Source organism: Microcebus murinus, chromosome 7 (genome assembly GCF_040939455.1).
Source record: "Microcebus murinus isolate Inina chromosome 7, M.murinus_Inina_mat1.0, whole genome shotgun sequence".
NCBI lineage: Eukaryota > Metazoa > Chordata > Mammalia > Primates > Cheirogaleidae > Microcebus > Microcebus murinus.
This window is the reverse complement of record NC_134110.1, coordinates 21,956,325-21,964,206: the sequence shown is the minus strand read 5'-3', so window position 1 is coordinate 21,964,206 and position 7,882 is coordinate 21,956,325. Positions and strand designations below refer to the sequence as shown.

Sequence of the window (7,882 nt, the reverse complement as noted above, 5' to 3'; positions counted from 1 at the left end):
GGAAATGGACAAATTTCTAGAAACACATAGCCTCCCTAGGCTCAATCAGGAAGAAATAGACTCCCTGAACAGACCAATCTCAAGAGCTGAAATAGGAACTGCAATTAAAAATCTCCCTAAAAAGAAAAGTCCTGATCCAGATGGTTTCACACCCTAATTCTACCACACTTACAAAGAAGAACTAGTACCTATCTTGCAGAAACTATTCCACAACATCGAGAAGAACAGAAACCTCCCCGACACCTTTTATGAAGTGAATATTACTCTGATACCAAAACCAGGAAAGAATCCAACAAAAAAAGAAAACTACAGACCAATATCCCTAATGAATATAGATGCAAAAATTTTCAACAAAATCTTAGCTAACCGAATCCAGACGCTTATCAAAAATATAATCCATCACGACCAAGTGGGCTTCATCCCAGGGATGCAGGGATGGTTCAACATACGCAAATCTATAAATGCAATTCACCACATAAACAGAAGCAAAAACAAAGACCACATGATTCTCTCAATAGATGCAGAAAAAGCTTTTGACAAAATTCAACACCCTTTCATGATACGAACACTTAAGAAAATAGGCATAGAAGGCACATACCTAAAAATGATACAAACCATTTATGACAGACCCATAGCCAACATCATACTGAATGGGGAAAAACTGAAAGCATTCCCACTTAGAGCTGGAACCAGACAAGGCTGCCCACTATCTCCACTTCTATTCAACATAGTGCTGGAAGTCCTGGCTACAGCAATCAGACAGGAAAGTGGAATTAAAGGTATCCAAATAGGGGCAGAAGAGATCAAACTTCTACTGTTTGCTGATGATATGATATTATATTTAGAAAACCCCAAAGATTCAACCAAGAAACTCCTGGAACTGATAAATGAATTTAGTAAAGTCTCAGGATACAAAATCAATACACAGAAATCAGAGGCATTCGTAAAGGCCAACAACAATTAAATTGAGAACCAAATTAAAGACTCAATACCCTTCACAATAGCAACAAAGAAATTAAAGTACCTAGGAGTATACTTAATCAAGGATGTAAAAGGCCTCTACAGGGAGAACTATGAAACACTGAGGAAGGAAATAGCAGTGGATGTAAACAGATGGAAATCCATTCCATGTTCGTGGATCGGCAGACTCAACATCATTAAAATGTCTATACTACCCACACTGATTTACAGATTCAATGCAATACCTATTAAAATCCCATCAGCATTCTTTACAGATATAGAAAAAATAATTTTATGCTTTTTATGGAACCAAAGAAGATCCCGAATATCAAGAGCAATTCTAGGCAACAAAAACAAAATGGGACATATTAATATGCCAGATATCAAACTATACTACAAAGCTATAGCAATTAAAACAATTTGGTATTGGCACAAAAATAGGATTATTGACCAGTGGAACAGATGTGAGAATCCAGATATAAAACCATCCTCATATAGCCATCTAATCTTTGGCAAAGCAGACAAAAACATACGCTGGGGAAAAGAATCCCTTTTCAATAAATGGTGCTGGGAAAACTGGATAGCCACTTGTAGAAGGCTAAAGCAGGACCCACACCTTTCACCTCTCACAAAAATCAACTCACGCTGGAAACTCAGACTTGTGGGGGGAGGGGGAAAGGGCATTTATTGAAACCTTAAATACCCCCATAATATGTCGAAATAAAATAAAATAAAATAAAACAGTGTGCTAAAAAAAAATTATAACTTACAATTGCCTTGTGTTTTTTTTTTTCTTAGAAAGATTAAAGAAGATTATTCATTCCTTTTCTACATTGATTTTAACTAGACTTAAGTGAGGGGTTAAATGTAGTTTCAGTTTTCCACATCCCAACATGCTTGAAGCAAAAAAAAAAAAAAAAAAATTGGAACATTTTAATGACTAACTGTTGTTTAACCACTACCTAATTCTTGGAATTTATTACACCTGTGATATTATTACAATTCTAGTTTTCAAACTGAGAAAGCACTTATATTAAAAAGCAGTGGTTCTCCCCCCATTGGGCATTACACTTAATATATAAGGTAGAGAAGAGACAAGTCTAATAGATAAGGTAATTTATCTTAGTTTCAATTGTATCCTGATATTGAATAACTAGTAAAATATGAGCTTATTTTTGTGGTTACTGCATTAAAAAATACATTTCTTAAGCGCTTATTTTTCATTCTATTTTCATTCCCCTTTTTTCTCTCAGCTCTTCCTACCTATGATTTTCTGCATATCTAATATCATTGTTGCAGAGGAAGAAGGACATCCTAGACATGCTCACCAGCAAGGGGGTATTGCTTTGCATAATCAGATTGTGATGGGGCAGGCACCTGAGGGGACTCACAGAACTGCCTGAATATTTTTATATGTTTGAAGGAAAAACAAGGACGTCAGATGCTTCAGGAGCTGCCAGCTATCAATGTCAGTTTTAACATTAGGTCACTACATTTCCTTCCATGATGTCACATCTTTGCAAAAGTTGGTTTTGGGTGATTGCTGTGACAGATGTGAGAAAAAAAGTGGTATATCTAATTCCAAGGTTTTAGATATTGTTAGTGGCCAGTTGATACGTTCACATACCACTAGTAAAAAAACTGTGGTTATTTAAGAATACAATTAAAATATGATTTTTTCTTTCGATTTGTACCTATTATTTTTTGTCAAACTGAATGTACATATTATTTTTTAATCAGCTAATACGTTGTTAGGACATAAATACTTATTAAGGTAGTTGGACCTGACTAGTTCATAAACAGAACTGTTAAGTATTTCTTATTGCCTATGGGCACTGTGATAAAATTACTAAGACATTGAGGGTACTGTGCACTGAGAATGTTCAGGAACCTCTGGACTAAACTATTCACAGAAGTGAGCTGCTTTATTCTTTTCAAACATTATAAAGATCACATCCAAGTGTGAACCACGAATTTAAAGAATTGATATTAAAACCTGAAAAGAGGCCATTTCGTGGACGCCGGGTGAGAGAGGGCATCGGTGCGAGTGGCCGGAGCGGAGCGGGACGGTCCATCGGAGCGTGAGGGCTCGAGCCTCCGCACTTAAACCTTGGATTTCGAAACGCATCGTGATTCCTGTCCATTGGACTGTAAGGTTTATGTAGGTAATCTTGGAAACAATGGCAACAAGACTGAATTGGAACGGGCTTTTGGCTATTCCGGACCACTCCGAAGTGTGTGGGTGGCTAGAAACCCTCCCGGCTTTGCATTTGCTGAATTTGAAGATCCCCGAGATGCAGCTGATGCAGTCCGCGAGCTAGATGGAAGAACACTATGTGGTTGCCGTGTAAGAGTGGAACTGTCTAATGGTGAGAAAAGAAGTCGAAATCGTGGCCCGCCTCCCTCTTGGGGTCGTCGCCCTCGAGACGGTTATCGTAGGAGGAGTCCTCCACCTCGCCGCAGATCTCCAAGAAGGAGAAGCTTCTCCCGGAGCCGGAGCAGGTCCCTTTCTAGAGATAGGAGAAGAGAGAGATCACCGTCTCGGGAGAGAAATCATAAGCCCTCCCGATCCTTCTCTAGGTCTCGAAGCCGATCTAGGTCAAATGAAAGAAAATAGAAGATCAGTTTGCAAGAGAAGTGGTGTACAGGAAATGACTTCATTTGACAGGAGTATGTACAGAAAATTCAAGTTTTGTTTGAGACTTCATAAGCTTGGTGCATTTTTAAGATGTTTTAGCTGTTCAAATTTATTTGTCTCTTGGAACAGTGACACAAAAGCTCTAATTCTCTATGGTTTGAAATGGATCATATGAGGCATGTAATACCAAGAATTGTTACTTTACAATGTTCCCTTAAGCAAAATTGAATTTGCTTTTTAGTTTTGCATAAGCTAATAAACCTCTAAATTCTGCCCAGTTGAAGTTTGGATTTTTTTAAAATACAGAAACAAAATTGGCAAAAATTGAACTATGATTTCCCTTTTTATCCACATCTGGGATATAGTATACAGCTCTAGTTGAACACGCAGTCTTTAAAAGCTGCTGTGAAACAAGCCAACAGGTAGAAATAAAAGCTGCACTATTTATACTAAATTAGAGGTTTTTGAAAAATCTATCTAGTTTTCACCCTGGGCAGAGGTTGCCTAATTGGTATAGTTAGAATCTGGTAAATTCCAAGAAACTTTTTTCGTTTGCTTTAGATCATAAGTTCCTTATGTGATTGCTATATATGAATACACAGCTGTTTGTAATGTTCTTTATTTGGAAATTTGAGATAATCAAAATACCAATGTCCTGCCAGTTTAAGGGTACATTGTAGAGCTGAACTTTGAGATACTGTGCAAGATTTTTTTTTTCCATGCTGTCATTTGTAATATGTTTTGTGAGAATCCTTGGGATTAAAGTTTTGGTTACAATTGTTGTTAAAAAAAAAAAAAAAACCTGAAAAGAATGAATCAGAAAGAAAAGAAACGAGCTTGGGTTTGAATCCTGCCTCTCCCACAAACTGGTTGAGTTTAAGTGACTTTTCTGAGCCTTAGTTTTCTCCTCCCATGTGTGCATTGGAGGAGATAATATCTTAGCATCTAAGATCCTTCCAGGCACTTGTAAATGCACAGTAAATGGTAGCAACTATCAGGCATGACCCATATAAACATTTCCTCCCAGGAGACGATGGGCCTTAATTTGGGAGCCCAATGCAAAATGAAAATGTAAGGATCTTTGTTCAAAAATTATTCAGTATTTCAAGATGATGACAGCAGAGCATTAACCAGGTATGGGTCCCTGTGTGACGCTGCCCTTGCTCTTGCCCTTTCGAATGGAGTTTTATCAGGGTTTTCCAGGTCAAATGAATCTTTCCTCCTGAATCAAACCTTTTCACCCCTAATATCTGTGCCAAATAATTAGCAGCTCACCAACTATTATGCTATTCACCAGTTGACTGTGGCAATATGTAATATAACCATTCACTAATAGCTGCACGGTGACATTCTATTTCCCAAGAAGATGGTCAGGTCCTTGTGGGCAAAGAGCTGTAAATAGTGCTTCACTTATTTTCCATGCCACAGCCTCCAGACACCACTGGCATAAATTATAATACATGCTCAATAAATGCCTGTTGACTGAAGAACTGATGGGAGGATGGTGTAGCTACACAGTTGTCAGCCTCTTCCTCCCATAATCTCCAGGTTGCAAAGGCTGTGAGTGGTAGAGGAATGAAAGCATTCCAAGCAACCTTTGCACATAGCATACTAAAGAAACTAAGAGGACACCATGAGAGTGAGCACGAGAGAGCATCATTGTCTCTCTTTCTCTCATTTTCTTCTATTTATGGTTTTTAAAATTAATAAACTTTATTTTTTGGAGCAGTTTTAGGTCCACAGCAAAGTGAAACAGAAAGTAGAGTTCCCATATACCTCCCACATATGTACAGACTTCCCTGCTATCAACATTCCCCAACACAGTGGTACATTTTTTACAATCCATGAACTTACACTGACATATCATATCACTCAAAGTCTGTAGCTTACCTTAGGATTCACTCTTGGTGCTGTATGTTCTATGGGTTTTGATAGATGTATAATGACATGTATCCACCATTGTTGTATCAGATGGGATAGTTTCATTGCCCTAAAAATCCTCTGTGCTCTGCCTATTCATCCCTCCCTCATATCTAATCTCTGAAAATGACTAACCTTTTTACTATCTCCATAGTTTTTCCTTTTCCAGAATGTCATATGCTTGGAATAATATACTACATAGGCTTTCAGATTGGTATCTTTCACTTAGTAATATACATTTAAGTTTCCTGAATGTCTTTTCATAGCTTGGTAGTGCATTTACTGTTAATGCTGAACAATGTTCCGTTGTCTAGGTGTTCTAAATTTCATTTATTCCTTCACCTACTGCAAGACATCTTGGTTGCTTCCAAGTTTGGGAAATTATGAACAAAACTGCTGTGCAAGTTTGTGTGTAGACATAAGTTTTCAATTCCTTTGGGTAAATATCAAGGAGCACAACTGCTGGATCTTATGGTGAAAGTATGTTTAGTTTTGAAAGAAACTGCAAAACTGTCTTTCAAAGTGTCTGCACCATTCTGCATTTCCACCAATAATGATTGAGAGTTCCTGTTGCCCCAGATCCTCACCAGCATTTGAAGTTGCCAGTGTTCTGGATTTTGGGCATTCTAATAGATATGTAGTGGTGTCTCATTGTTGTTTTAATTTGCATTTCCCTGATGACATATGATGTGGAGCATCTTTTCATATGCTTAATGGCCATCATTATATCTTATTTTATGAGATACCTGTAAAGATCTTTGTTCCATTTTTTAGTTGAATTCTTTGTTCTTTAATTGTTGAGTTTTAAGAGTTCTTTATATATTTTGGGTAACAGTCCTTTATCAGATATGTCTTTTGCAAATATTTTCTTCCAGTTTATGGCTTGTATTCTCATTTTCTTGAAATATCTTCTGTGAAGCAGAATTATTAAATTTGAATGAAGTCCAGCTTATCAATTATTTATTTCATGGATTACGCCTCTGATATTGTATATAAAAAGTCATCACCCAAAGTCATCTAGGTTTTCTCCTATGTTATATTATAGGCATTTTATAATTTTGTTTTACATTTAGGTCTATGATCCATTTTGAGTTAATTTTTGTCAAGGTTTAAGGTCTTAAAGTAGACTGATTTGTTTGCATGTGGATGTCCAGTGGTTCAAGCACCATTAGTTGAAAAGATTACCTTGGCTCCATTGTCAAAGATCAGTTGACTATATTTATGTGGGTTTATTTCTGTGTCTCCATTCTGTTTTCATTGATTTATTCGTCTGTTCTTTTACCAATACCATGATGTCTTGATTACTGTTGTTTTATGAGTCTTGAAGTTAGGTAGTTCAGTCCTCTCACTTTGTTCTTCTTCAATATTGATATGACTATTCTGGGTCTTTTGTCTCTCTGTATAAACTTTAGAATTAGTTTTTTGATATCCACAAAATAACTTGCTGGAATTTTGATCAGAATTACAATTAATCTATGCATCAAGTTGGGGAGGATTGACATTTTGATAATATTGATTCTTCTTATCCATTAACATGGAACATCTCTCTATTTAGTTCTTTTGATGTCTTTCATCAGATTTTTGTAGTATTCCTCATATAGATGTTGTACATATTTTATTAGATTTATAGCTAAGTAGTCATTTTGGGGTGGCTAATGTAAATGGTAGTGTTTTTAATTTCAAATTCTACTTGTTCATCACTAATATATAGACAAGTGATTGAGTTTTATAACTTTATATCCTAAAAACTTGCTATAATCGCATATTGGTTCTAGGAGTTTTTTATTGATTCTTTTGGATATTCTACATAGACCATGACATCTGCAAACAAAGACAGTTTTACTTCTTCTTTCCTAATTGTATACCTTTAATTTTATTTTCTTATTGTATTAGTTAGGACTTGCAGTATAATCTGAAAAAGGAGTGGCAAAAGGGGACATTCTTGCCTTGTGAGAAAGGTTCTAGGTTGTCACCATTAAGTATGATGTAGGTTTTTTGTAGACACTGTCTATCAAGTTGCAGAAATTCCTCTCTATTCCTTCTTTACTAAGAGTTTTATTGGAATAAGACAAGAAGATATGTTTTTATTTTTTTCATTTTTCTCATGAGTATACCGGAAAGTAGAATTGGTGAGTCATATGGAGATTCTATGATTAACATTCTGAGGGACTTTCAAACTGTGTGCTGCACCATTTAAATCACACCAGCAATGTATGAGGATTCCAATTTCCTCACGTCCTTGAAAATATTTGTTAATGTTTCCTATATTTTTATTTTAGCCAACCTATTGGGCACAGTTTTCTCATTGAGGATTGGATTTGCATTTCCCTAATGAATAATCAATAATGAAGTTGAAAATCATTC

At 36.2% G+C, this 7,882-nt stretch overlaps 1 pseudogene; it reads left to right on the top strand.

The window, feature by feature from the left end:
* Positions 1–3,067: 3,067 nt before the first annotated feature.
* LOC105868776 (serine/arginine-rich splicing factor 3 pseudogene) lies at positions 3,068–3,892 on the top strand (annotated as a pseudogene).
* The last annotated feature ends 3,990 nt before the right edge of the window (positions 3,893–7,882 follow it).